At 43.5% G+C, this 27,552-nt stretch overlaps 1 protein-coding gene and 1 long non-coding RNA gene across 5 annotated transcripts in view; both read left to right on the top strand.

Moving 5' to 3' along the window:
- The window catches only part of Slco3a1 (solute carrier organic anion transporter family member 3A1), a 318,089-nt gene that overhangs the window by 145,060 nt on the left and 145,477 nt on the right, over positions 1–27,552 (top strand). The gene's annotated exons all lie outside the window — the stretch shown is intronic.
- The window catches only part of LOC147824873 (uncharacterized), a 112,639-nt gene extending 85,087 nt beyond the window's left edge, over positions 1–27,552 (top strand). Inside the window, exon 2 of the long non-coding RNA XR_015441726.1 lies at positions 1–27,552. This exon is cut by the window's left edge and continues 36,511 nt beyond it. This is a non-coding gene — a long non-coding RNA (uncharacterized LOC147824873).

The raw sequence follows: 27,552 nt of genomic DNA, 5'->3' as shown, positions 1-27,552 counted from the left end.
GTGTTTGGCTCAGTACAGCTGGACACATGCATACGTGCGTGTGAATGCGAGATCACTCAGTTAATGTATTTGATGGTTGAATACTGACTTCTGAAGTGACGGACACATCTCCTAGCTCACCCTCAGTGATAGGTGTTAATAAATGTCTTTAAGGATCCACTCTAAGTACATACTCCTTGCACATGTTAGTACATTATTGTCATTTTTCATCAGATGGCCTATCATATTGGCCTCAGCATCTACCAACAAACCTAGTCATTCTGCCTCCACTGCAGGGTGGGTATCTCATTATTCCCTTCTGTGGATCCTCACTTATTTTTTTTCTGCTGTATTTTTGAGGAATCCTAAACCTCATGGCAAGGAATGGGAGTTGATGAGTGAAAGCCAGACAAGATTCATTAGCGCCATGCGGTGGTCTACATGTGGAGGTGAGGGGCTTTCCGGACTGATACAATGTGTGCCCTAGAATTTATGGAGACAAGTCCAGTATTATGCCCATCAGTGGTTAGAAGGTCACTCCAGGTCATCCTGGCCAGGCTGTGAGTTGGATCACAGCCCTTGTCAGTTGGCTTGAGTGAGATGCCACTGGGGTGGGTGTTGCCTAGCAGTGCTTCTCATCAGCACTGCACAGCTGGGGACCAGCCACATGAGCACTGCGCTGTAGCTGTCTCACCTGCTCTGCAGCTGTAGCTGTCAGACTCTGTCTCGGACTCCTCTTAATCATCCAGATTGACTGAAATGTACAAGATAGGCTGGTGCAACACCGCATTTGGTACGCAGACCAGTTCAGGCACTGATGATGGAGGCATGTTCCTGAATTTCACCTAGATCCCCTGGGTGAGGCTTGTGGGACTGAGAAGCAACAGCTTTAATGGCTCCAGTTGATTCTAATTCACAGGAGGGATGGGGAACCAGGTTGCACCAGCTGGAAGCCGGACTTTTGGCTCTGGACAGACCTGGGTCCAGGCCTTCTAGTCCAGGCTCTGACACCTGCTAGATGTGTGACTTGGGGCACATGACTCTGCTGAGCTTTTGTGTTCTCCTGTATGATGGGTAAAATGATGGTGCTGTCCAGCTCATGGAGTTGTTAGGATTAGATGAGGTAAGTGCATAAGGCACAGTGGTGCAGTGTCTGGCATACGAAGACCAGTTATGCGTATTAGCTGGTGAGGCAGGGGCGCTAATAGTGAGCACAAGGACCATTCCAGGTTGGGGTAACTTGGCTTCACTGTAGATGCTTGAGTGGTGTTGAATAAACAAATGAATTATTGGCCATCTTATTGACAAATTGAATACCAGAAAGCAAAATTATTACCTCTCTGGATTAGATGTCACCATGTTCTGTATTCCAACAAACGCTCCAAAGTGATTTGGAAGGGAGTCTTTTCTCTCACTTTGGCAGGGAATGGATACCAGCGATTGAGTTGGAGAAATGAAGCAGAGGCAGCCCCAGAAGCAATAATTGGAGCATCCTCACCATTGTCCTTTGAATGCATTGGTCTCAGCTGAAATATGATGGTCTGTCACTAACATCAAAACCTCATTATTTTATTTTTCACCCTAGAAAATCCCGGTTCTAGATGGAACGAGATACGCTTTCCTAAGTTGCTTAGTTTTGCTAGATCACTCTGTTGTCTCATGCTCGGTTAGGCATTAGGTAATTTCCTAACATTTTTTTATAAAGCCTAGAAGGCAATTTGTAAGAAATGACTAAATTCAGTGGTCAATTAGGTCTCACATATCCCATTTTGGCAGAAGTTGCCAAAGAAAGTTGTCATCCCTCCTTTGGCGCTTAGGGGAAAGCAGGCCTAGCTTTCCTCCTGTTTCTAAGAGTAGATGGTCTTACCTGACCAGTATCTGCAGAGTGAAAGGTGACGATCTATGTGACATGAGCTAAAACTTCCACATGTACCAGTTGGCACAATTCCTTTGTCAGGTCTGACTGAGCTGCCCTGGACTTAGTACTGCTACCGAGTGAGTTCCAGAGTGAAGATACTTTTTAGTGAGAGGCACATTAGTTGAAAAGCTTGCTAGAAATCAGTCTTTATGAGTCTTTTTAAAATAAAAAAATGGGTTCTGAAAGCCATGTTGGTGACTATCTTCTGCTTGGGTTTAGCCTTTCTGCCCAAGCCTGCCTTTCCTCCTCCTCATGCTGCTCTGTGTCAAGAGCCTGGAGGGCTGTGAAGGGAAGCATTCAAGCAGGAGGGAAACCCAATTTCCTATTTGTTTATATGAATGCAGCTGCTGCTAAAGATTCAACACTTTTTAAAAAGTACTCTCCCGGTGCCCATAGAGATAAAACATAATTAACTTAATACACAACATTGATATATCCAGTACAGAGGGAATATTCAGTCACTAACTAAATCTTCATTCAGGTAGCATGTTCAGAAATGGGACCTCCCCCGCAGTCCCCATAATAAGCACCAGTTAAGATGCCTGCTTCATCCTTCAAATTTGTTTTCTTAGCATTTTCTCCCTTTATTTGATCTCTGCTTTGGAGGACCAGAGTCCTTTACTTAGTCAAGGTAATTTCTAAAGAAATAGCAGAAAGTCCCACTGAGTGATAGTTTGGGAATTGTGTTACATCAAGTTCTGTAGCTTTTAGCATCATATCATAATGATAAAGCCCTCATGTGCACTATGCAAGATTTTTAAAAATTTTATTGGTACATTTTAGGTATACAATATAATGACATTCATCATTGGAAATTTGCACCTTTACATAATCTCTCTTGGTTCTTATTATTTTCCCCATCCCCCTGCCCTCCCTTTACCTCTCCATCCCTCCCTATTTACAAAGACTTTGTTTCCATTTTCTCATTTTCTCATATTAATTCCATTCCCTTTTTTCTTTTCCCCCACCCCTCCCACTTCCCTTTCCCCTTTGCCCCTTTTCTTCCTATTTCACATTATCTATTAAACCTTTTAGAGAGATGCAAATGAAAACAATGCTGAGATTCCACCTCACCCCAGAAAGAATGGCTGCTATCATGAAATCAACCAATAACAAATGCTGGTGGGGCTGTGGGGAAAGAGGAACCCTTCTCCACTGCTGGTGGGAGTGTAGACTGGTGCAACTACTGTGGAAATCAGTATGGAGATACCTCAAGAACTAGGACTGGAAGTCCCATTTGACCCAGCTATTCCCCTGCTAGGTATCTTCCCCAAAGAATTAAAAGAATCATACCACAGTGAGATATGTGCACCCATGTTCATAGCAGCACAATTTGTAATAGCTAAAACTTGGAAGCAACCCAGTTGCCCATCAACTGGAAACTGGATAAAGAAAATGTGTTTTTTTAAAAATAAAATAGAGTACTACTCAGCCATAAAAAATGAGAAATTAGAGACATTTATAACTAAATGGATGCACATTGAGGTAATACTCTTAAGTGAAATAAATAGGACACACGTGTAAATACTGAATAGTTGCTCTAGTGTGAGAAACTGAAAGTGTAAATAAGCACTATACAAGATTTTATGTACAAAGTAAGCAATATTCCAGCCAACATACAGGGACTGGAATAGGTTACTGGCAAAACACTTAGGACAATGTCATTATGCCCCCAGTTCATGTTAAGTAGGGCTAAGAATAAGAGAGATACTATGTGCTCTTATAACCTATCTGATTAATCTTAAAAGTTGATTGTAGAACATAGAAGCACACATTATACAGGGATTGTACCATGGTAGAAAAGTGACAGCATTCCATCATGGCAGGCTCCATCGAAGCTAGGGTTGGTATTCATACTTCATGGCCATCTGGCTGGAATATTGAGGCCAGGGAGGCTTCTCTTACACTGAGTCACTGAAAATCTCAAGGAAAAGGGATGCAAGAGAAGAAGGGACGGCAAGCTGCCAGCTGTCGTTTAGAGCTAGAACAGAGGAAGGGGCGTGTTTCTAAGTAGGAACAATGTGGGGCTTTGCCGCTGAAAGGCTCTGTGATGTGTCACACAGAATGGAGATAGGTCTGTGAGTGGTAAGGGAGATGCAAGGAAAGCTGATTTTAATTGATGGCACGAATCTCTCACTGGTTCTTAAAGTGATTTAGGATTAGCAGGCTCTTCTGAAAAGCAGGAGAACTGGCTATAGGGTAGTAGGGAGGAGGCCTGTATTTATTCTTTCTGTTCTATAATTTTTGAAGCAACACAGATAAAATGTATGAAAACAATCCCCAGAGCATACAAGAAGTGTATCTTAAGGTCGATGTGAATATTTTGTCCAAGGAACAGAGATCCAAGTTTTTAGTTTGTGTTCTTCAAAGAAGGCAAGTTTATGTTTGAAAAATATGAAAGAATCTCTTTAAGAAAAAAGTCAGTGACTTTAGAAGAAGCCAAAGTGACAGCTTTGGGACTTGCCATTTTTGGACCAGTGGGTCACATCCCCATTCTCTAGGGGGCCAGGAGGTGGCCTGTGCTGAACAAGTCAGCTCAGTGAATTGAGTACCTGCACAGAGACCATTTCTCACATGAACTGAGAGCTGCTCATATTTTTCCCCCAAATAACCCACTAGCACCATCAGAAGGCTTTTTTTCTTCCATGTAAACATGTAAACACACACACACACACACACACACACACATACATATACATTTCAGAGGGCTGCATGCATCTTGGTATTATTTCCACTTGGTTTGAAATGTCTGATCCAACCTAGACCCAGCAGTGAGACCCCTAGAGTTCAGGCCTTGTGGTAGCCTGGGCTGGGGTTCACATCCCCACTCCTCCTTATGTGCAGCTCCCCCAGGGGAAATCACTCATCCTTTCCAAACTCCAGTTTGTTCTTCTGTAAAACCAGAACAGTGTTTGATTCGCATGGGTTGTGTGAGGATGAAGTAACATTTATAAAACATCTAGCTGAGTGATATATTCGATGAGGTAATAAAATTTGTAGTTAAATCTTTTCAATTTCTTCACCTGTGGCATCCTATCTGATTATTAAAATAATCTAGATTCATATTTACAGATTTGGGAGAATGAATATTGGCACCAAAATAATGAATTAGGTTTAAAATTCTTTGTTCAGATTGGTTGAACATGGGGCTTTTATATGTGCATACGCATCCGTATATACAATACAGATGTAGGTTGTTTTCTCAGTCATATTTTTCAGTGAATTTTGCAAATGTGATTAGCATGCATAGAAAAGTTATGAAAAATATAATCACTATGTGATATGGGAATGGAGTAAAACTGAAACTGAATCTTTTCAAAAATCAGATCTACCGTGGATCATATCAGCCATGGTCAGGAAGGCAGAAATTCCCTGTCTATCAAGAAGACCGATATTTCAGCTATAGAGACTATCTGAAGAGATTTTATGGATTTCTGATGTGTAAAATGATTTTGTACCATAGCATAGATGGAGTCATTTGTAGGGAGAATGAAAAATATATCACTTCTGACATCTTTTTATTTGTTGAAATGATATTATACACGACATTCCTGCACACCAAGTTGTTTTCCTTCCCAGTGACCCCAACTGTCACCCAAGTCAAGGTCAAAGGCTGCGTGTCCCCCTACATTTTGTGCTCTGCTGAGCCATCCCAAGTTACAGTTGGGAAATGTGTGGACCTCTGCCTCATCATATTTCCTAGAGGAACAACTCTGCAGTTAAAGTAAGTGAGAGCCAGTTGTGCTGGCGCTGCAGACTGGCACATGCAGCTCAGTCACGGCAGGGCAAATGCAGGGTGCCCTGACTGCCAGGTCTCCGTCTTTCTGCTGCTCAGGGCCCTGATGAGGTGACTCAGGCTCCAGTGTCCTGGCTGACTTCTTCCCCCTGTCTGATCTCCATGACATGCCAGTGAGTTTGATAAGGTCTCTCCGCAGCCCTTTGCTTGTTTCATAGTCCATGTAATAAATAAACGAGGGATGGGTGTATTGGAAAGACAGCAGGCTTTGACACCAGACTGACATTTGGATTCGACTCTGCTGCTATGATGGATGGTCTTGGGCAGGTTGCCAAAAGCCTGAAAGTCTCACTTTCCTACAATTTGAATAATAATACTAACCTTCTTCAGCGGGCCTAAAAGGCAGAATGCAAGGCCAGGGCTTACTCCTTACTGAGAGCTCCATCAGCATTAGCTGCTGTTGTTGTGGAGTTGTAAAAAGTACCAAAGGGAAGTGATCTGTGTCAAAAGAGCAATGCAGAGCTTGCTCCACACATGTTACTTTCTTGCAGTCCCTTCTGAGTGGAACTGAAATGATATAAAATGAACAATGTCCTTTTAAAAGGTTTGCATTCTTTTTCCAAATCCTGGTGCTTAAGGAGAGGGACAGAGTGGTCTCATGGGGAAGAAGTACATGCAGGCTGCACTGTCCCAGCCTTCACTGCTTTGCTCTCCTCTCTAGCTTTACCCCCTCTTGATGGGCTAGAATCAGATGTGATCGGCAGAGGGGCAGGTGCCTTGAGCCTCTCTGCAGAGTGAGCCCCACGATGCTTAGCATCCTCACTTTCACCTGAGCCCCCAACACTCAGCAGATCCCCTGGAAGACTTTTGTTGAACTGTGGACTGCTACCCCACAGAGTAGATATCCAAGTGACATATGTAAATGTATTCACTGTTTCCTCTGTGTTTCAAATGTTACTCTTGGAAGGGGCTCCATTAAAACAAACACAAAACCTGTGTGGCACATTAACATATTAAGAAGTCCTATACCAAAAACCCAGCTTCACTATAGTCATCTCAGTGATTCTCAGCTTCAGTGGATCTAGGCAGCATTTTGCACTTCTCCCCAGGACATTTATTAACATCCCGTGCATGTTAAGAGCCATTAATCAGTGGCATATCGATTGGCATTAGTCTGCATTCATAAATCCTCCTGCATGTCTGTGTAATCACTAAACCTCTATTGAGGCATTTGCTTCCTGTTTGAATACTATTGTCCTCATATGGCTGCCCAACAAACTTCATTTAATGCTTTCTCTGTAACTCTGCTGTGGTGTCAGTGGGAATCAAATGGTTTGCAAGATGGATTTCTCTATTTTAGAAGCCATTGTGATCTCTTTACATGATGATGCCTTTGCTCCCTTAAGCCCTGGATCTACTTGTAAGTGATGGCATGAGACCCACTGGCTAGACCCAGGAGGCCCTGGTTGTCTTCACAGCTGTCCTTGTGATCCAGTCAGTTTTGTGTGAGGACATGGCCAGATGTCCCTAGTCGCCATCTGTATTGCCAGCCCATCACCCCAGGCCTGAGCTGTCACTCTGTGCTGCTGTGAGCATCATAAAACAGCCACCTGCCCACTCTGTTCACAGCACAGCAGCCAGAGCGATCCTGCTAAAACACACAGCAGATCAAGCCAGTTTGGGTTAGGTTTGATTCAGGTGTGGCATATTTAGTGCTATCCCCACAGAGATCCATGGGGTAAAGGCTTGGTTCCAAGAGCAGGGGTAGTGCAGAGTGCTGGGAACATTTAAGAGCAGGGACCGTATGGGAGATCTGTAGGCCGCTGGGGGTGTGCCCTCAGAAGGGATTGTGAGACTGCACCTGTCCTTTCTCTGTGGTTCACAGTATGACCATTTGCTCCAACATTTGCTCCCACTGGGATGTTCTGCCTTTCACTGATGTCACCAAAGGCCAAACCAGTGGGGTCTGCCTGACCCTAGACTTTGAACTGTGTGCTAAGAAAACTTCTTTTACTTCATGGGTAGCCTACATCAGATCTTTTGTTGTGGTGATGGAAAATTCACTGATACAGCCCTACACCTGAGAAGTACCAAAGTCCTAGGAGGCATTCAAGGCTCTACATGACCAGGCTCCATGCCACCCTCCTCTCCATGCTCTGGGCTCCAGCAGCCCCACCACTCTTGCTCCTCTAGAATACTACAGACCACGGCCTGCCTCCTAGCATTGTACTTCTTTCCTTTCTGCTGGGGCCACTTTTCCTCTGATTCCAAATGGCTCACTTCCTCTTTTGTTTCTGGTGTCTATCAGATGCCATCTAACCAGCCGGGCCTGTCTGTGCCTCCCATGTAAAATAGCAGCACTCCCCTAGACCTGCCACAACCTTATTTATTTGCTATTTCCTTTGGTGCCTTTTTTTTTTCTTTTTAAAGAAAAACATTCCATGAGACTGGTGAGCGCCTGGCATGATAGGTTGCCTCAGTTGTTTGTTCATTGTCATCTCCCTCCCACAGGGATACCAGTTGTGTAGGATAGGGGCTTGACTCACAGCTGTGTCCCTAGCCCCTGGCACAGTGTTTGACACACAGGCTGAGCTCAGGGCCTGATTGTTGAATGGATGAGTAATGACTGTCTCCGTCAGTCAAGACAGATGTGGCCAGAACAAGCTACACACAAGGGCTTGTGAATGCCAGGAAACTTCTCCGTTTGCTGTGTTGTTTGGAATAGCTTAGCCTGGTAGTTTCTCCCTTGTTCAGAGGCTGCTGAGTGAACTTGTCACAGCTGAAGGTGAGAGCCGGAGACTCATCAGCAAGTGGGTAGGGACTCAGAGGAGGTGGGGACAGCGAGAAGACCACATAGAGAGACAGAAGAAGCAGAAGGCAAAGCCCTGCAGAACTCTGTGGTAGTGTGAGTGATTCAAAGTTACTTGAGGCTGTGGTTCTAGAACAAAACTTTTTAACTGTTGCGTCTGTTAGTTTTTTGTTTTGTTTTGTTTTGTTTTTTTGTACCAGGATAGAACTCAGGACCTTTTGCTTGAGAGGCAGGTGTGGTGCCACTGAGCTAAATCCCCAGCTGTGCATCTGTTAGTTTTTGCCAGGGTCTTGCCTCTTACCAATGCCATTGTATTTTAATCTTCTCAGTTATCATCCTTTGAGATTAGACAGCTTGCAGTTGAAAAAACTCCCTATTAGAGGTCACTTGGGGTAACAGAGCAAAAAGGGGCTCAGCCTTCTTAGGTCTCAAGTTTCCTTGCAGAGAAATGTGAAAAGAGGAAGTGAAAGCCTTGAAAGTCCCTTCTTGTCACGGATGCTCTATTTCTCTAGGAATATAGTCATTTGAAGCCAAAGTACCACGTATGTCGTTCATTTCATGACTGAGCATAACGAAGCACTTAAGAAATCTAAATACCCAGAGGTAGAATATATGATGTTGTAGATAATGTGGATGTGATAAAAATCTTTGTATGGGTAGATTTATTCCTGTTATACGAAAACTTCTCCCAAGCTCAGGAAGTGGGTAGAGGATCCATTCTCAGCCCTGCTTGACTGAGCTGAGAACATCATAGAAAATCCTCAAGGAGTTAGAGAAAATACAGATGCATCACAGGTGAGCATAAGGCTGAACAACATCAGAAAAGCAGTTTATGAGAAAATGTCCCCTCTTGAATGGAAAAGTCCTCTTAACAGTAGTGGCTTATTCACCAAACGTGTCACAAACCTGGAACTGGAAGACCCTGGGTCCCATGATCCTGCAGGAAAGTAGCCAGTGGCCCATAAGTCCTGACAGCACAGCTTCATGAGAAAGAGGAGAAAGAAGGCCTCTGTGGCAGTGGGTGGGGCCTTGCAGAGCAGACCCTGATGCTGGGAGAGAGAGTTCCTGGTCCTGACTCCCCTGTGGGCCAGGATGCTACCTACTCAGCCTGGAGGGATAGTGCATCCTCAGCTTGGATTCCATGAATACCTTGGTTCTCTCAGTAACATAATGGGGTTGGTATCAATATCCCTGTTCCACAGATAGGACTACAGGGGCTTATAGAACTTGCAGTTGCCCTGAGCTGTGCATGCTCCTGATAGAGAGAATGTATTGCACATTTCTGATGTTTCTGTGACACATGGCCCTGTGCTTTGGGCCAATGCTGTGTTGGCTGTAGTGATCTGGTCCTAACCCTAGGAGACTTCCAGGGCTGGGACCCTGCTGTGGTGAAAGGCCAAGTGATATGTTTTGATCCACGCTTTGATGTACCCCAGGAACATAACTCAGGGAGCCCTTCATCAGCGAGGCATCCCCAAGCCATCACCTGAGTTGGATTAGACTTGTCAGCACAGGACAGAAACTATTAAGAATATGCAAAAGGTCATTTTTTAGTGATATAGAAAATGTCACTCACAATCAAGCTTCATTACACAGTTTTAAATCTAGCTGAGGGCCAGGGATTTAGCTCAGTGGTTCTGGCGCCTGCCTCAAAAGCACAAGGTCCCGAGTTTGATCCCCGGTACCAAAAAGAATAAAATAAAGTTTAAAAATTTTTAAAAAATTTAAATCTAGCTAAGATATAAATGTGTCATACAATTGGGAGGTCCGAAGGCCTTGCTGTTATGAGACTACTGGGGAAGGCGTATACCTGCAGTGGGACACATCCGGGACCTGCCTCATACAGCCCTGTGACTTTGAACAAGACATGGATCCTCTCTGAGCCTTGGTTTCTCACCTTGTCACATGGCATAGGAATAGTGCTCACCTCACGGGTTGACCGAGACCTGGCAGGAATTGAGTGTATGAAAGATTATGTGTGCAGCAGGCATTTGCCACAAACAGGCAACACTCACTCACCAGGTCACCTCCACCCTGGATCCTTTCTGCGCCAGAATGGTACAATCTTACCTCCAGGGAGCAAGGCTTGGAGGCCTCATCATTTCCCCCAAGCCAGATTGAAGCTTCAGCATGCGTCCATTTATCTAGACTTCACCGAGACAGAAAGATGTGCAGGAAAACCAGTACTTTTTTATCCCCCGAGAAAAATAAGAAGCCAGGTGGGCTGCTCGCCTAGATCTCCATAGTTCACTGCGCTGTGTGGGCAACTAGCCCCCTGCCAGCTTTTTAAAGTACAATTTGAGCCAAATACCTGGGCAGGAATGTGGAGGGAAGATGACAGAAAGAGCTGGAAAGAATATCGGTGCTCTTTGCAAGGCTGCAAAAACAAGAACGGTCTACAATCAGTGTTTCTTTCCAGCCTGTATTTTCAATTACAGTCATAATTTATTGCTATTATGAGCACTGAACTATACCTGCCCTGCACTCTGCAAACACGGGAGGTCAGCCAGGCCCAGTAGAAGAGTGTTCCAGGGCGACCAGGAAAGGAGTGGTGAGAATGCATGCGGTGGGAGAAATGAGCCTGCCCACCCTGCCTCTTGGCCCACCTTGTCCTTCAACACTTGCTCCTCTCTCCAAGAATCATGTTAGCACCCAGGGCCCAGTGCGCCTGGCTATGTGGCAGAGGTGGTGAAGGACATGGGAGCCCTCAGAGGCGGGTGGATTTTACTGTCCTCCATGGAGGGACAAGGGTGGGGGGTTCTGACTCAGCATTCTGAGAACTCAGCCACGTGGCTTGGTGAGAAGGAGGAGGCAGAGGACAAGGAGGGTCAGGCCCAGATCTGACTTGGAAGAAGCCGGCCTGACCATGGAGAACAGGTCCCATCTAAGGGGGGGGGGGGGCTCCCCACTCTTCCATTTGCAATCCCGAAAGGGAGTAATGCATTCTAGCTTGATTCCCTGACTGACTGAGCAGGCATGGCAGACAGAAGCCCAGGGCCACAGAAGGTAATAGAAGGCAGGAATACAGTTTCTACTTCCACCTCTGAGTGCTGTTTGGAATGGTATAGGATAAGCGAGGAGCATCCTGGGAGGCTGAGGCAGTCAAGAGCTGTAAGTTGGGGTCATCAGCTTAATATACAGCCATGTGACACTTAGGAGTGGGGACACATTATGAAAAATGCATGGTTTTATGACTTCATGTTGTGCAAATATAGAGTCCATATGTGCATACCTAGGCAGGACCACAGCTCCTTTGCAGCAAGCCCAGCCAAATCCTAGTGTATTGAGTGCTGTAGGCAACTGTAGCCCAATGGCAGTGTATATTAAACATAGAAAAGGCACAATAAAAATACTAGATGACAGCAGTTGTTCAGCTCCATTAAAATCTCACAGGACCACTGTTGTGTGTGCCGTCCACTGTTGACTAAAATATAATTACCAGCTCCTGGCTGCATTTAATGCCAAGAGCTGTCCATATATCACTTCAGCCGGCTGGAGTTCGGGACAGGCTTCTGTTCCGGTGGGAAGCTGGAATATGAAGTGAGCAGGAAGTCAGGTGGTGGCTTGTGCTCTGCAATGAGGAGGCATGGGAACCAGCTGCTGTGTGCTAAGGATAACCGTGGAGGGCACTGCCCATGCATGGCGACTGTGACACTGAGCCCAGTCCCTGCTCACTGGTGGGAAGGGGAGTCAGGGACTTGGGTCTTAAGATCTCAGCTGCTAAGTGTCTTTGGGTCCTTGGCCATGTCACTTGGGTGTCTCAGTTGAGGAGCTGCCATTAGCACCATTCTTCCATTGCTGCGCGAGGTGGTCTTAGTGGGACAAGAGGGGTCCCTGGATGGTGATTTAGAGGAATGACCTGGGGTATTTTTACCTCCAGTCACCACACTTGGCCCTGGGAACTCCCCAGAATGTGGTGTTTCATGTCCACGCCCTGTTTTATGTGCATCCTCCACAGGCCTTGCTTTTGGCAACCGCAGGAGCAGCAGTGGGCAGCCATCACCTTGTGACAGCACCATCCCCCCTGCAAGAAAAGAAAGCTCGGAAAGTTGCAGCCTCCTGGCAGCCTGACCTCAGGCCTGCAGATGAGTCAGAAGAGGGATGCAGGAGGGAGGGCCAGCATTGGTCTGACCACACAGAGGGCAGCCCAGTCCGTCCCAGTGTGACAGGAACACAGTGGGGGGTCCCAGAGTACAGGGATCCCCTGGACTGAAGCTGCTGGGTGCCTCTCCATTACATGCTGTGACTGCAGACTTGGGTGCTGCTGCCCTCACCCCCACTGCTGGTGCTGGGCCTGGGGTAGAGCTCCATGTTGGGGAGGGCCGTAGAGGGCTATTTTTAGCGTTCTGTAGTTGAAGCGCTGCTGTGAACTGTGTGACCATGTGCGTCATTAACAAGGCAGGTGTGTGCCATGTGCCATGCCTGCTGGGGTCTGTGGGGGCTGGCCTGCCCCTGCCTGGGTCTGCCAGGATGGCATTGCTCTCTGCAGCTCACTGGTGCAGACAGAGATTATCTCTCTGGGTGTGAGATGAGGGTGCTGTGCAGTCAGATGGAACCTTGGGCCTGTCATTATCAGCTCTGTGTCCTTTGGCATTAATCTCATTCTTGAAGCCTCAGTTTGTTCATCTCTTAGCTTCCAGTAACGAGAGCACTGATTTGTTTATTTTCACAGTTCTGGGAATGGAATCCAGGGCCTTGTACCTGCTGGGTAAATGCTCTACCACTGAGTCACACACACCCCTCCTGAAAGCACTGATTTCATAGAATTCATGGGAGTCTCAGAGCCCGGAAAGGCAAAGTGTGTAGCTCTTCCTTGTTAAGTGCTCCATACACATTACTCCCCCTCCCCAAACCCCAGCAGCTTCTTTATATGTATTCACTTCATTAATCACAGCCCTTGCCAAGCCCAGCCCTAGGTGCAGGTGAGCTGGTAGCACTTAGAAGTGTGATCCTCACCCTTGAAGGACTCATGGCACAAAGCAGAATCTTGAGAAGTGGTAAGGAGTTTTCTAGACCTGAGACTCAGGTTAAGGAGAGGGATTCTCCTGTAACGTACCCTTTTCCCCGAGTCCCACCTCAGGATTTCCAGATTACACTGGGAGGTAGCATTTCATGAGTGGGCAGGAAAAGGGCATGTTAGTCCCTGTGTGTGAGGATAGATTCTTGCCTGCACCAGCTCAGAGCTGCCCAGCAGCCCCTGGAGAGCCTGCCCCTGACTCACCAAAGTGACCGCTCATGGGCAGCTCCACTGCCCGAGGGCTTTACCACCTTCTATTTTGGAAGGGTCCCTGTAGGACAGGCCTACGGGTCTCTATGGTGCTCTGCCCGGGTGTAGAGGGGAATAAGGAAGTCACAGTGATCTTCATGTCAGAACAGGGAGGACTATGTCCTCTCTTTGTCCCCAGTGCTCAAGTCACAGTGAACAGTGTAGGGAGAAGAGACTTGGATTCAGGGTCCCCAAAGAAATGTGCTTCCAAAGTTATCTTCCTCTAGATATGTCTCCTCTCTGACAGATTTTCCTAACCCTACCGTGCCCAAGTTAGGCGCTTCTGTGTGGTTACATTAAGTTTCTCACCAGCTAGGCAGACTTATATCTTCAGACAATGACTGTGTTTGTATGTGTTCCCTGTAGCACATACCTTCTTATGACTGGAGCTCTGGTTTGATGAACTGTTGAAATCTGTCAGCTCAGTGAATTGACAGTCTCATCTCAGTAGATTTATTTGCCAAAAACACTCAATTTCTGGATCCCGGGTGGGCTGGCCCTCGCGACCCCTTCTCCAGGAAGTGACACAGTCTGTCACAGGTGTGGGTGGTGCCTAGCATTGAAAAGGAGTCAGATTTTCTGTTCATTTTCTTACAGGTTTTCTCCAGGGCATACCTTATGGGGTTGTATTGATTAAGGAGGACAGGAGAAGGGGTGGTGGCCAGAAGGAAGGGATGGCCCAACTCATGCCGGCCCAGCCCTCCCCACGGGGAGGAAGCTGGCAGGTGATCAAGCCAAGCTGGAAACTGACTGATGGGAACCTGGCTGGCCTCTGTCCAGTCAGTGCTCAGAGAAGTTGCACTTCTCATCCCAACTGTACGGGCGACAACAGAGAAGGAGCAAAACCAGGAAGTAGTACAGCACAGTTCCTCAAATTATACATACTTTCACACTGCCTTAGTATTTTAATTGCTTCATTATCTTGTGCTATTGCTTGATAGAGAAGTGATTTTGAAGACAATAAAAAACATCCTGACAGCCAGGCATGGTGACACATGCCTGTAATCCCAGCATTCTGGGAGGCTCACAGGTTCAAGCCGGTCCTGCACAACTTAGTAAATTGGCAAGACCCTATCTTAAAATACAAGAATAAAATTCAAAAGGGCTGGGGTGTAACTCAATGTGAAGGCCTTGGGTTCAATTCTCAGTACTGAAAAAAAGGTCCTGTCCAAACTACAGTCCTTGCTTATTAAGAGGATGCTAATAATTGCACCTACTTTGGAGAGCTGTAATGAAGATTAAGTGGGATAACACATGAGATTTTCCAGACATGTGCTGAGTATGTAGTGCAAGGCAGCCACTATTCCTATCATCGTCATATGATTGTACCTGGTGTCATTGAATTCTCACATTGTGGATAACCAAGCTTGGTGTGAGTTGGGTAGTGCAGCTAGGGCCTGCATTATAGGTTTGGTCTTCGTTTGTTTATTCCTTCATTCACTCATTCATGTTGAGCTCTGATGAAGGGCATAAAAGTGAATGAGGTGCAGCTCTGCCCTCAAGAAGGTACTGGGTGAAGCGATGACCATGTGCACAGGCAGGTTTTTCCCTCTAGTGATGACACTGTGGGGAGCAGGCACTGGAGCACTGAGGGAGCTTATGGGAGAGAAAGAAAACCACCTTTCCGAGGCATTCTCTCCAGCCCAATGCGTGGCAGCCTTGGGTTCCAGAAAGCAAAGGCCAAAGCCCGTTTGAAGTCAGAGCCTCAAGCTTGCTTGGAGTGGCAGGAGAGCAAGAGCCAATACATGTTATTGCTTTGGAGCTAGAGGCCTCCAGAAGGTGCAGGGATGAGGCAGGAAATCCTGTTTGAAACTGAAAGTTTGCCTCCATTGGCAAAATATCCTGATGAACCTTTTGGAGGAGTAAAAATATTTAAATGATGAGAAATTCCTGACTTTTAAAGGGAAGATTTTAGCAGAGGTTGTTGGAAATTTAGAGTTGCTTTTTCCCAAAATTATTTTTAGCCTCTGGCTGTATAACTTTTCTTAATGATTTAGGTGCAGTCTGTGGACTAGACTATGTTTGGAAACAAAACAAGCCAAATCTGGGCTAGGGATTTAGCTCAGTGGCTCTGCACCTGCCTCGCAAGTGCAAGGTCCTGAGTTCAATCCCTGGCACCAAAAAAAAAAAAAAAGCCAAATATTCCCATTAGAGTCAGGATCTTTTAAAATCAGGCAAATACAAGTGGTTCATCTCAATAGGTCTTGCTGAGCAACACCTTAGGGAGACAAGGTAACAACCACCAATAAAACCATTAAGGAAATCTGTGACCCTTATCCCCCCTGTGAGCTGGAGTGGAATAAAGGCTCCTAAACCAGTGATAGTTTCCTCAAAATACATTATCTCTGCCTTATTGCCAGGTGCCTGTGAGAGAAGACATAAAGCTAAATAAATTTGTTCTTTTGTTTATGAATTCATCCATCAAGTATGTACTCCTCTCCTCTCTCTATGAAGCAGGACTCTTGCCCTCTCGGGGGACAGCCTGCACACATACAGTTAAAAGATGCTTTGATGAATGGCATACAAATATTTCCAGAATGAAGGTGACTCTCTGTACATGGTCCATCTGGGAGAGGTTCTTCGAAACAGTGGGTGACACCTAACCCAGGGCTCCCAGCATTAACTAGAGGTCACTAGGGAAGAACAAAGGAAGAACAGACAAGGGCAGTGAAAACACACAGAGCATCCTGCAGTCTGGGAAGCGTGGGCTTCTGGGTACTGGACTGGAGCGCACAGAGGATCCAATTCCAGGACACGGCCAGAAGTCACGGAATCCACAGGGTGAGGGGTGATCCCAGCAAGCCTGCTCAGTTTACAGGAGAGGAAACTCAGAGAAATCCAGTGGCTTGTCCAAGGTCACCCAGCTCTGGGGAACAGTGACGCAGAACTTGGGTCTGGACTGCTTTGCCTGTGACATGAGAGATGGGGTGCTCAGTATGCTAAAGCACCTCAAGGGTTCTGTGATGCTTCCAACGACGAGGCAGCTAAAACTTCCTCCACCTTTCTTCATGGAACATAGAAGAAAAAGTCTGGTAGCTGTGTTAAAGGCCCACATTTGTACCAAGTGGTCATATTTTCAAGACTTCAAAAGTTGAGGTGGATGTTGCCCTCCTCCTTCAGGAAGTGATTCTGGAGAGCTGGGTCCTTATCCCATTGATCTAACCCTCAGTGGATCAAGCTGTTTCTCACGGGGCTGAGGCCCTTCTGTTTTGTGTTCAGAGTGTGGCAGGCTGGATGTGTTCTCAGTGTGGATAGGTGCAGTACCCTGAGCCAGGTCCCTCTTCCCTGCTTCCTGTGTTTTTGGGGCTCCCAGAGCATCCACTATGCCCAGCTAGCACTGAATGTTTAAATTGTCCCTTCCCTGTTGCAGGTTCACCAGGCTTCGGGCCACAACATAGCGCAGGCCTAATCCCTGGTGAGTACAAAAATGAATGAGAAAAAAAACCCCGAAAGGAACTGCTATGAGCCCTCTGTTGTGCATATCAAGAACAGAGTTCATCTCAGTGATTCCTTTAGCAGAATCTACCCTTTCTGCTCACAACTAGATGGTGGTTTGGTAAATAGAAGCAGTTAGCTGAGAAGTTACAAGGGATAGGGATCAGCTGCCTTTCACAGTCCCTCAGGCCTTTGTCTCCAGGGGAAATTGAGCTTAAGGTCTAGTGGAAAATACATGGAAATACTGTGTTATCCCACTTATTTTATAAAGAGTCCAGGAGGCTGGGGATGTAGTGGTTTTGCCACCTGCTGTGCAAGCACAAGGACCCGAGTTCAATCCCCAGTACCAAAAAAAAGAGTCCAAACCTTGGATAGAATCCATGATAATCTGTATTAAGTGCAATTGATGCTACCATATATTGACATGTTTGTAATAATAATATATGTATTATTCCTCTGCCCACCGATCTATCTAAAGAATACTTATTGTACCTACTATGTGCTGGCTTATTTCTCAGTCTTGGGATATAAGCATGAAAAAAGCAAAGTCGAAATGCTCATGGTTTTACACCTAGCATAAGAGAGACAAAGAACAAATATAAAATAATAGGTAGTAATAAATGCTCTGATTAAAGCAAAACAGTATTGGAGGCTAGAGAATAAGGGAGAATGAAGAGCTGTTTTACTAATGTAGGGCTGGAAAGGCCTTTCTGAGGAGGCGATGCTTGACTAAAGACCTAAATGAAGGAGTAACTTCAGAAAAATATCAGGAAACTCACAAACACAAAAGCCTTCACATTTATCCATACATTTATCCACTCTTTTTCCCAGCCACCCAATCTGCCTATCTATCCAATCCCTATACTCACTCATCCACCCATCTGGCCATCCATCCATCCATCCATCCTCCCATCCTCCCAATGGCACATCCCCATGGAGTGGTGTAGCACCCCAAATGCTGTAGATGCCCTACAGCTAACAAGATAGAGCCATTGTCATCCCTTTGTAGCAGATTGGTGGAAGATATTATAGAATTGTTTTTTCCTATAAATTTTTTCTGTTATGTGGGTGATTTTTAATGTTTTGTGTTATAAAAGTAACTTTTTCACATGTAAGAGATTTTTAAATTCAGGAAGCACTTAACAGTAGAGGATCCAAGGCAAGTCTATCCAGCATCTCCTCAGTCTTAGGTTCTCATAGTGAGGCTGGGGGTGCTACCTCTTAGTGTTCTTGTGGAGACTTTGGGTGGGACACTAGATACTCTGTGAATACCAGTTGTAAACAACATGGCGGCTGGGACTAGCAAAGGTTTTGCTGGTGGCCACCACTGGCTTCGGAACAGTGCTAGGTGTTGCACACTTTATATTCTTTCTTTTTAAATTGTGACATAGTTCTGCAAGGACAAGTATCCCCTTCCACCTGCAAGGAAAGCAAGACTCGTGATAAGACTGCTGTCACCTCTTTCCTTCCCTGACCATGCCCAGAATTGTTTTCTAGGACCATTTAGTGTTCACCTGGTCTGACTTGACACTCTGCAGTCAGCAGAGGCAGAAGGATGTTTTTTACATTATCCTATTGGTGAACGGTCATGGTCCCCCTTGCTGATGGCATGTTATTCATCGCAGTGAAAGCTCATATTTCCCAAGGGCCCCCTAGCAGCGAGAGCATTTCAGGAGTGGTTTCTAAGTTAGTTAACAGATTTTATGAACTGCTAATTGCCTCATACAGATGTTTTACTGAGCTAGGGTGATCTGTTATTGGCACTGGCTGTTTACATATCTCAGTGCTTCTGCCTATTTGTTCTGCTCCCTGTCACTGAGTCCCTGGAAGCTCTGCCCCACATGCAGCAAGGAGGCCTTGGTCATTTCTCCACCTTGCATGTGTCTACATTGGTATCATCAGTGGCCATTTAATAATGCAGGCACAGGACAAGCCTGTGTCTACCACCAGTCACTGAATATGGGCACAGGACTCTGATTCCACTAATTGACTCTGAGTTAGCCTCTCTAGAAAAGTCACACAGAAGAACTGCAGTCTAAGTAATGACCTCCCAATATAATCAGCTTGATAGATTTGCAACAGATTCAAGAGCCTTGGTTTTCTTCCCCGGAAAATGGAGGAAGGCAGGGAGACACTGATGTGTGTTGAATGAGCTGCTCCACTTTTGAGTCTGTGAGGAGTTTCACACTAAGGAGATGGAAATAGCCAGAGAAGGTGATGGTAGGTGACACAGAAGCCTGAAAGAAAGCAAACTTCATGAGCTCCTGTTTCATTTTAATTTCAAGCTGATGAGGATGCCTTAAAGTGGCCAGGGTGAGGCAAAAGGTCGACACAAAGCAACTGGAGTCCATAATTAAAGGGAAAAGTACAGCATCCCTACAGGCTTTCTGCTTTCTGCTTTTCATTTTCTTAAGAGAATTTGGAGATCTGAGTTTGTAGGCTCACTATCAGGCTCTTTAAAAATAGTCACAAACTCTTCAGTCCTTGGGGAAGCAAGGATTTTTTTTGGACCAGACCCCAAAGCACAAGAAGCAATAGACAAATGGGACTACATCAAACTAAAAGCTTTGTAAGGGAAATAGTCAGTGGAGTAGAGATAGCATACAGAATGGGAGAAAATGTTTGTGAACTGTCCATCTGACAATGGTTAGGAATATATATATATCCAGAATATATAAGGAACAAAAATGCTTGCTAACGAGGGAAGAAATCTGAAGAAAAAAAATGAGCAATAGACTTTAATGTCTTAATAGACATTTTGCAAAAGAAAACATACAAGTGATCACCAAATATATAAAAATATTTTTTTACTTAAATTCTTTTATTGGTACATTTTAGGTATACAGTATGTTTACGTTTATCATTGGGTGTTTGTACCTGAACATGATGTACCTTGGTTCTTATTTTTCCCCATTCCCTGTGCACTCTTCACCCCCTCCACCCTTCCCTATTTACATAGACTTCATTGCCTTTTTTTTCCTCATAATTTTTCCTTTCCCCTTCCCCTCCCACCTCCCCTACCCTTTGAAACTTTTCTTCCTATTTAAAATTATCAGTTATTCATTTTAATCATTTTAATCCTTATTTACACCTTCAGTTTCTCACACTAGAGAAACTATTCGGTATTTACACGTGTGTCCTATTTATTTCACTTAAGAGTATGGCCTCAATATGCATCCATTTAGCTCTAAATGTCTCTAGTTTCTCATTCTTTATGGCTAAGTAGTATTCCATTTTATTGAAAAAACCACATTTTCTTTATCCAGTCTCCAGTTGATGGGCATTTGGGCTATTTCCAAGCTTTAGCTATTACAAACTGTGTGGCTATAAACAGGGGTACACATATATCACTGTGGAATGATTCTTCTAATTCTTTTGGGAAGATACCCAGCAGGGGAATAGCTGGGTCAAATGGGACCTCTAGTCCTAGTTCTTTGAGGTATCTCCATACTGATTTCCACAATGGTTGCACCAGTCTGCACTCCCACCAACAATGGAGATGAGTTCCTTTCTCCCTACACCCCTGCCAGCATTTGTTATTGGTTGATTTCTTGATAGCAGCCATTCTTTCTGGGGTGAGGTGGAATCTCACCATTGTTTTCATCTGCATCTATCAAATGACCAGTGATGTTGCATATTATTTTCATATAATTATTTGTTGCTTTTACTTCTTTGTCTGAGAAATGTCTGTTCATTTCAGATGCCCATTTTTGAATTGGGTCTTTAAATTTGAGGGGTCTAATTTTTTTTGGTTCTTTATATATTCTAGATAGTAGTCCTTTGTCTGAGGTACAGCTACTAAAAATTTTTCCCACATTGTGGGTTGTCTCTTAGCTCTGTTGGTGGTTTCTCTTGCAGTGCAGAAGCTTTTTAATAAGATGAGATCCCAGTTGTTGATTCTTTGTGCTAGTTCCCGTGCTACTGAGGTTTTGTTCATAAAGTCTTTTCCTATGCCAATATCTTCAAGAGTTCTACCTAACTTATCTTCCAGCAAGTTTAGTGTTTCTGTTTTAATATTTAGATCTTTAATCCACTTCGATCTTAGTTTAGTGCATGGTGTTAGGTATGGGTCTAGTTTCAATCTTTGGCAAGTTGAAATCCTATTTTTCCAACACCATTTATTAAACAGGCTATCTTTCCTTCAATGAGGGTAGTTGGCTCCTTTGTCAGAGATGAGGTGGCTGAGTATCTCTGGAGTTGTTTCTGCATCTTCTGATCTATTCCACTGATCCTCAGGTCTGTTTCTTTGCCAGTACCATGCTGTTTTTATTCCCATAGCTTTATAGTATAGTTTCAATTTGGCGATTGTGATATCTCCACCCATGTCTCCGTTGCCTAGGATTTCTTTTGCTATTCTAGGTCTCTTCTGGTTCCAAATGAATTTTTGGATGGTTTCTTCTAGTTCTGTGAAGTATATTGTTGGAATTTCAATTGGCATTGCATTAAGTCTATATAGCAGTTTTGGAAGTATGGCCATTTTCACTACATTGGTTCTTCCTGCCCAGAAGCAAGGGATGTCTTTCCATTTTTTTATATCCTCCTCGATCTCCTTTTTCAGAGTGCTGTAGTTTTCAGTGTAGAGGTCTTTTGCTTCCTTTGTTAGAGTGATTCCTAGATATTTCATTTTTTGGATGCTATTATAAAAGGAACTGTTTCCCTAATTTCTCTCTCAGTGAGTCTGCTATTTGTATATAGCAAGGCTATTGTTTTTTGAGTGTTGATCTTATATCCAGCTACTCTGCTGAATCTGTCACTTAAGTCTAGAAGTCTTTTGGTTTGAGTTTTTTGAGTCTTCTATGTAAAGTATCGTATCATCAGGAAATAATGACAGTTTAACTTCTTCCTTTTCTATCTTTCTTCCTTTTATTTCTTTCTCTTTTCTAATTGCTGTGGCTAATGTTTCCAGAACTATATTGAACAGGAGTGGTGATAGTGGGCATCCTTGTCTTGTTCCAGATTTTAGCTTGAAAGTTTTCAGTTTTTGACTATTTAGTATGATGTTGGCTGTTAGTTTTTCATAGATAGCCTAAATCAGGTTGAGATAAAGACCTTCGATTCCAAATTTCTGTAGGGTTTTTATCATGAATGGGTGTTGGAATTTGTCAAATGCTTTTTCTGCATCTGTTGAGATTATCATATGGTTTTTGTCCTTGACTCTGTTAATATAGTGTATTACATTTATTGCTTTACGTATGTTGAACCATCCTTGCATACCTGGCATAAATCTGACTTGGTCAGGATGTTTGATCTTCTTGATGACTCTCTGTATTCTCTTTGCCAGTATCTTCTTGAGGATTTTTGCATCTATGTTCATTAGGGAGGTTGGCCTATAGTTCTCTTTTGGGGTTGGGTCTTTCCCTGGTTTTGGGATCAAAGTAGCACTTGCTTCCAGGAATGAATTTGGAAGCCTTGCTTCCCTTTCAATTTCCTTGATGACTTTAAAAAGTAATGGTGATAGCTCTTCTTTAAATGTCTTGCAGAATTCAGCAGTGAAGCCATCAGGACCTGGGCTTTTCTTTGTTGGTAAATTTTTAATTACATTTTCAATTTCCTTCATTGAAATTGGGGTGTTTTGACTATCTTCTTCATTTAACTTTGGCAATTCATATGTATATAGGAATCTGTCCATTTCTTCTGTGTTTTCCATTTTAATAGAGTACAGGTTCTCAAAGTAAGTATTAATGATCCTCTGGATTTCTGCTGGATCTGTTGTGACTTTACCTTTTTCATTCCTAATTGCATGGATTTGAGCCTTTTCTTTCCTTTTCTTGATAAGGTTGGCTAAAACTTTATCAATTTTATTTATTCTTTCAAAAATCCAACTCTTTGATTCATTGATTTTTTGTATTGTTCTCTTAATCTCCATTGCATTGATTTCTGCTCTGATCTTTATAATTTCCTCTCTTGTACAAGCGTTAGGTTTGTTATGCTCTTCTTTTTCAAGGAGCTTGAGCTTCTTCATTAGGTTATTTGAGTTCTCTCTGTTTTCCTAATATGGGCATTCACTGCTATGAATTTCCTGCATAGAACTGCTTTTACTTAGACATGTCCTATGAGGTAGCATGTGGTCCATTTTGGAGAATGACCTGTGTGCAGCCAAAAAGAATGTGTATTCTGATTTTGTGGGGTAGAACACTCTATAAACATCTATTGAGTCCATTTGTTTAATAGCTTGGTTCAGTTATAGAATTTTGTTGTTAATTTTTTGTTTAGATGATCTATCTATTTGTGATAGTGGGGTATTGAGGTCCCCCACTACAATTGTATTAGTGCTTATTTGGTTTTTCATGTCCATTAATATTTGTTTTGTATAGTTGGGGGCATTCAAATTTGATGAATATGTATTTATGATTGTCATCTCTTCCTCTTGGATTGTTCCCTTCACAAGGATGTGTGACCATCTTTGTCTCTCTTAATTAGTTTTGGTTTGAAATCCACTTTGTCTGCAAATAAGATTGCTACCCCTTATTTTTTTCTGGATTCCTGTCACATGGAGAGCTGTTTTCCATCCTTTTACTTTCAGTTTGTGAATTTCTTTTTGAGTTAGATGCATTTCTTGTGTACAGAATATTGCTGGATTTTGCTTCTTAATCCATTCTGCTAGTCTATTTCTTTTGCTTGGTGAATTGAGGCAATTAACCTTGATAGTTATAATTGATAGATATTGTCATCCTTGTCATGATGTTTTACTATTGTTGGCTCTTTTATTTCTTATTTTTCCTCCTTTCCCTTTAGTTTCTTACCTTACCTGGTGGCTTCCCTCTGTTGAGCCTCATGGAGTTGTGACCTTCATTGTCTTTTTCTAGGATATTGCTTAGAATTGTTTGGAGTGCTGGCTTGGTGTTCATGCAATTTCTCAAGTGTTCTTTGTCGTGGAAGAATCTAATTTCCCCATCAATTTTGAAAGATAATTTTGCAGGATACAGCAGTCTAGGTTGGAAGCTATTTTCTTTTAGGGCTTGAAATACTTCAGTCCAGGCTGTCTTTGACTTGAGGGTTTGTGTTGAGAAGTCTGCTGTGATTCTGATGTGCTTTCCTTTGTAGGTGATTTGTTTCTTTTCTCTAACTGCCTGTAGGATTTTGTTTTTCTGTTGGGTTTCTGAGATCTTGACTATTATATGCCTAGGTGTAGATTTTTTTTTATTATGGCTGGGTGGAGTTCTATATGCCTCACTTATCTGTATGTCCAGTTCTCTACCTCTGTCTAGGAAATTTTCACCTATTACTTTTGTGAACACTTTTTTATGTCAATTGTACTTTCTCCTGTTTTTTCATGGACTCCTATCAGTCTTATGTTATTCTTCTTTGCATGATCTAGCAGCTGCTGGATTGATTTCTCGTGGTCCCTTACTATTTTTAAGAAATCTCTGTTCTCATGGTCATTAACCGCAATCCTGTCTTCTGTATCTGATATTCTATCTTCACATTCCCTTAATCTGCTGTGCATGCTTTCAATGAAGTTTTTAATCTCCTGAATATCTGTTTGAATCTGTTTCATGGATTCCATTTCTTTCTTATGTTGGGCGATCATGGTTTCTAATTCTTTCTTATGCCGGGCATTCATGGCTTCCAGCATGTTTCTGAGCTCATCTATTTTATCTGTTTCTGTTCTAGAGCCTCTAATCATGTCTTTCACTCTGCTCACCATCTCTGTAGTTATCTGGGAGATTATTTCTGCTTTGAATTTTTCTAGAGCCTCATTCATCTGTTTTGTTACTTCCTATGCTATCAGTTCAGGGTGTCCAAGTGGTTGATTATCAAACTTTTCCACCTGGCTTCCCCCCAGAATTTGCCTTTTGTTCGGTAGAAGTCTGAGTTTGTGCCTTGCTTAAATGTCTTCTCATTTTTGTTTTTGGTACTGTTCTTGGTTTAGTTCCTGGGTTGATGCTTTGAAGTTGCTTATTGTAAGTATCTTTGTTGCTTGTATTTAGAACACTTATGGAATGATTGGTTCTCAGAGGTGTCTTCCAGATATAGCCGGTCTTTAGGTTTTGAGTCTCTAATGGCTCTGAGGCTATCTCATTTTCATTATACCGGGAAGGATAACTTATTAGATCAATCACAACACCTTAGCCCAAGTGATACATTCAGCAACACCATAGCATCAAGTACCTCTTAGAAAATGACAATTTATGGTAATTATTAATCTATCACCTTTAACTGTGTGAATTAAATCAAAATCAAGGACCAACCCAACCTATGTTTATAGTGAATGAACTCTTCAGTATAGCAACTTTACCCTTCAGTTTGGGGAGTTAGAAGTAGTTGGGGAGGGAGGGATAGCTAGGTAGAAGGATAGGGGAAGGTTAGCAGTGAGGCCTGAGGACACAGGTGAGAGAAGGAAAAAGAGAAGAAAAGAAGAATAAAGAGGAATGAATTAGGACCAAAACAGGAACACAAAGGGAGATAAAGAACAATGTGCACAGCAAGGAAGTGAGGGAGAGAGAGAGAAAGAAAAGAGAAAAGAAAGAAAAAAGAGAAAAATAAAAATTTGAAATGACTAGAAAAAGAAAAAAAATTTAAAAGAAGAGCAAAAAATAGTAATAATTTTGAAAACAACAAAAGATAAAAATGAAGGGCCTCCTTCAGGGTATGTCTCTGCTGTCACAGTAGACAATGTGGCCAGCAGTGTGGATATGTAAGTCAATGAGTCTCAGCAAGCCAATAGCAGACCCGTGAGATTCAGGCTGATTTCTGGCTGCAAGTCCCAAGTTGAGCTCCCTGTACTTCTGCAGGGTTCAACTCTGCAAGGCTCTACTGCAGGTTCCAGCTGCTCTTCCCCTGAAGATAGTCCAGGTTCGGATGGGAGGTGATGATCCCTCCAACTTACCAAGTACAGTGGTCTGGTATGCCTTTACTGCAGAGATTCTCTTCACTTTTCCAATGGGCTTCAGTTTTCATCAAGGAGCCTGAGAGAGGCCCTCTATCTGTTGTTTACTTCTGCTCTATCTTCTGGAGCTCAGGACATTGGCCTTTACGTCCCTCTGTGTCTCTGTAGTGTGGAACCAGGTAGCTGCACAGCCAGGAAGCCAGAGGTGGGGGCAAGGGGGGAGTTGCAGGCATCTGGTGGGCATGTTGAGGGCATCCTCACTGTCTCACTGGTGACAGGTGGGTGTGGCACCCTGGACAGAGCGGGGCTCCAGCTGGCCAGGGACCTCTCAGCCCAGGCTACTATGCTGGCAGTTGGTGGGCCTAAAAATATTTTTATAGAAAAATATTACATCACTAATTAGGGAAATGTAAACTGTAATGAGATTTTACCTATTGCAGTAAGAATGACTATTATCCAAAAGAGAAGTTAGGCTTGATGGCATATACCTGTAATCGTAGCCCTCTGGGAGGCTAAAACAGGAGTATCCTAAGTTTGAGCCCAGCCCAGAAAACTTAGTGACTTAGCAAGACCCTATCTCAAAAATTGAAAAATAATTTTAAAAGGACTCAATGTAGCTCATTGTGAAGACCTTGGGTTCAGTTGCCCATGGGGTGGGTGGTAGAATAAAGATAACAAGTGCTGGTGAGAATGAGGAATAAAGGGAACCTTGAACATATAGTGTTGGTGAGAATGTAAATTAGGTCAGCCGTTATGGAGGCTCCTCAAAAAATTAAAACTTGCAATCTGAGCAATCCCATTACTGAGCATATATCCAAAGGAACTGAAATCCATGTGTCAGAGAGACATCTGCACACTCAAGTGATTATAGCACTATTCACAATAGCCAGGAAATGGATCATCCTAAATATCCATCAGCTGATTAATGGATAGAGAAAAGGCAGTACATGCACACTTTGAAATACCATTTGGCTATAGAAAGAAAGAAATCCGGACATTTGTGACAACATGGATGGAAGAGGAGATAACTATGTTAAATGAAATAATCCAGGCAAATACTGCACTCTCACTCATACATGGAGTTTAAGAAAGTTGACCCCATAGTATACAATAATATCTCATTTCACAAATGCTTCGGTTTGCAAACAATTCAGTTTACCATCTTCCCCAAAATTATAAAACAAATGAAGTTTATAAACCAAGGTACCACTGTAATTAAGAGTAGAATGGAGAGTCCATGGGGGAGAGGTGGGTTGATGAATACTAGGGTGTAATTAATTAGGAGCTGGAAGCTCTGGTGTGCTGTTGAACACCAGTATGGCCATACATACATGACAGTAAGGTACTGCACCTTTGACAGAGTTGGAAGAAGGGATTTTGAACGTTTCCACAATAAAGCAATGATAGATTTTGAGGAGACAGGTGTATTTAACCCAGTTTAAACATCATACAGTTTATACCTGTGGCAGAACACCACATGGTACTCCGTAACAATGTTTAAGAAGACACTGATGACAAACAAAGAGAAATGTACAAAGGAGGTAGGCACAGTTGCCATGGTTGTTAGTAAGCCGGAAAA

This window comes from Heterocephalus glaber, unplaced genomic scaffold (assembly GCF_053883595.1).
Source record: "Heterocephalus glaber isolate CG9 unplaced genomic scaffold, H.glaber_assembly_v1.0 deba00001531, whole genome shotgun sequence".
Classification (NCBI taxonomy): domain Eukaryota; kingdom Metazoa; phylum Chordata; class Mammalia; order Rodentia; family Bathyergidae; genus Heterocephalus; species Heterocephalus glaber.
Note: the sequence above shows the minus strand (reverse complement) of the source record. Positions and strands in the feature narration are given on the sequence as shown.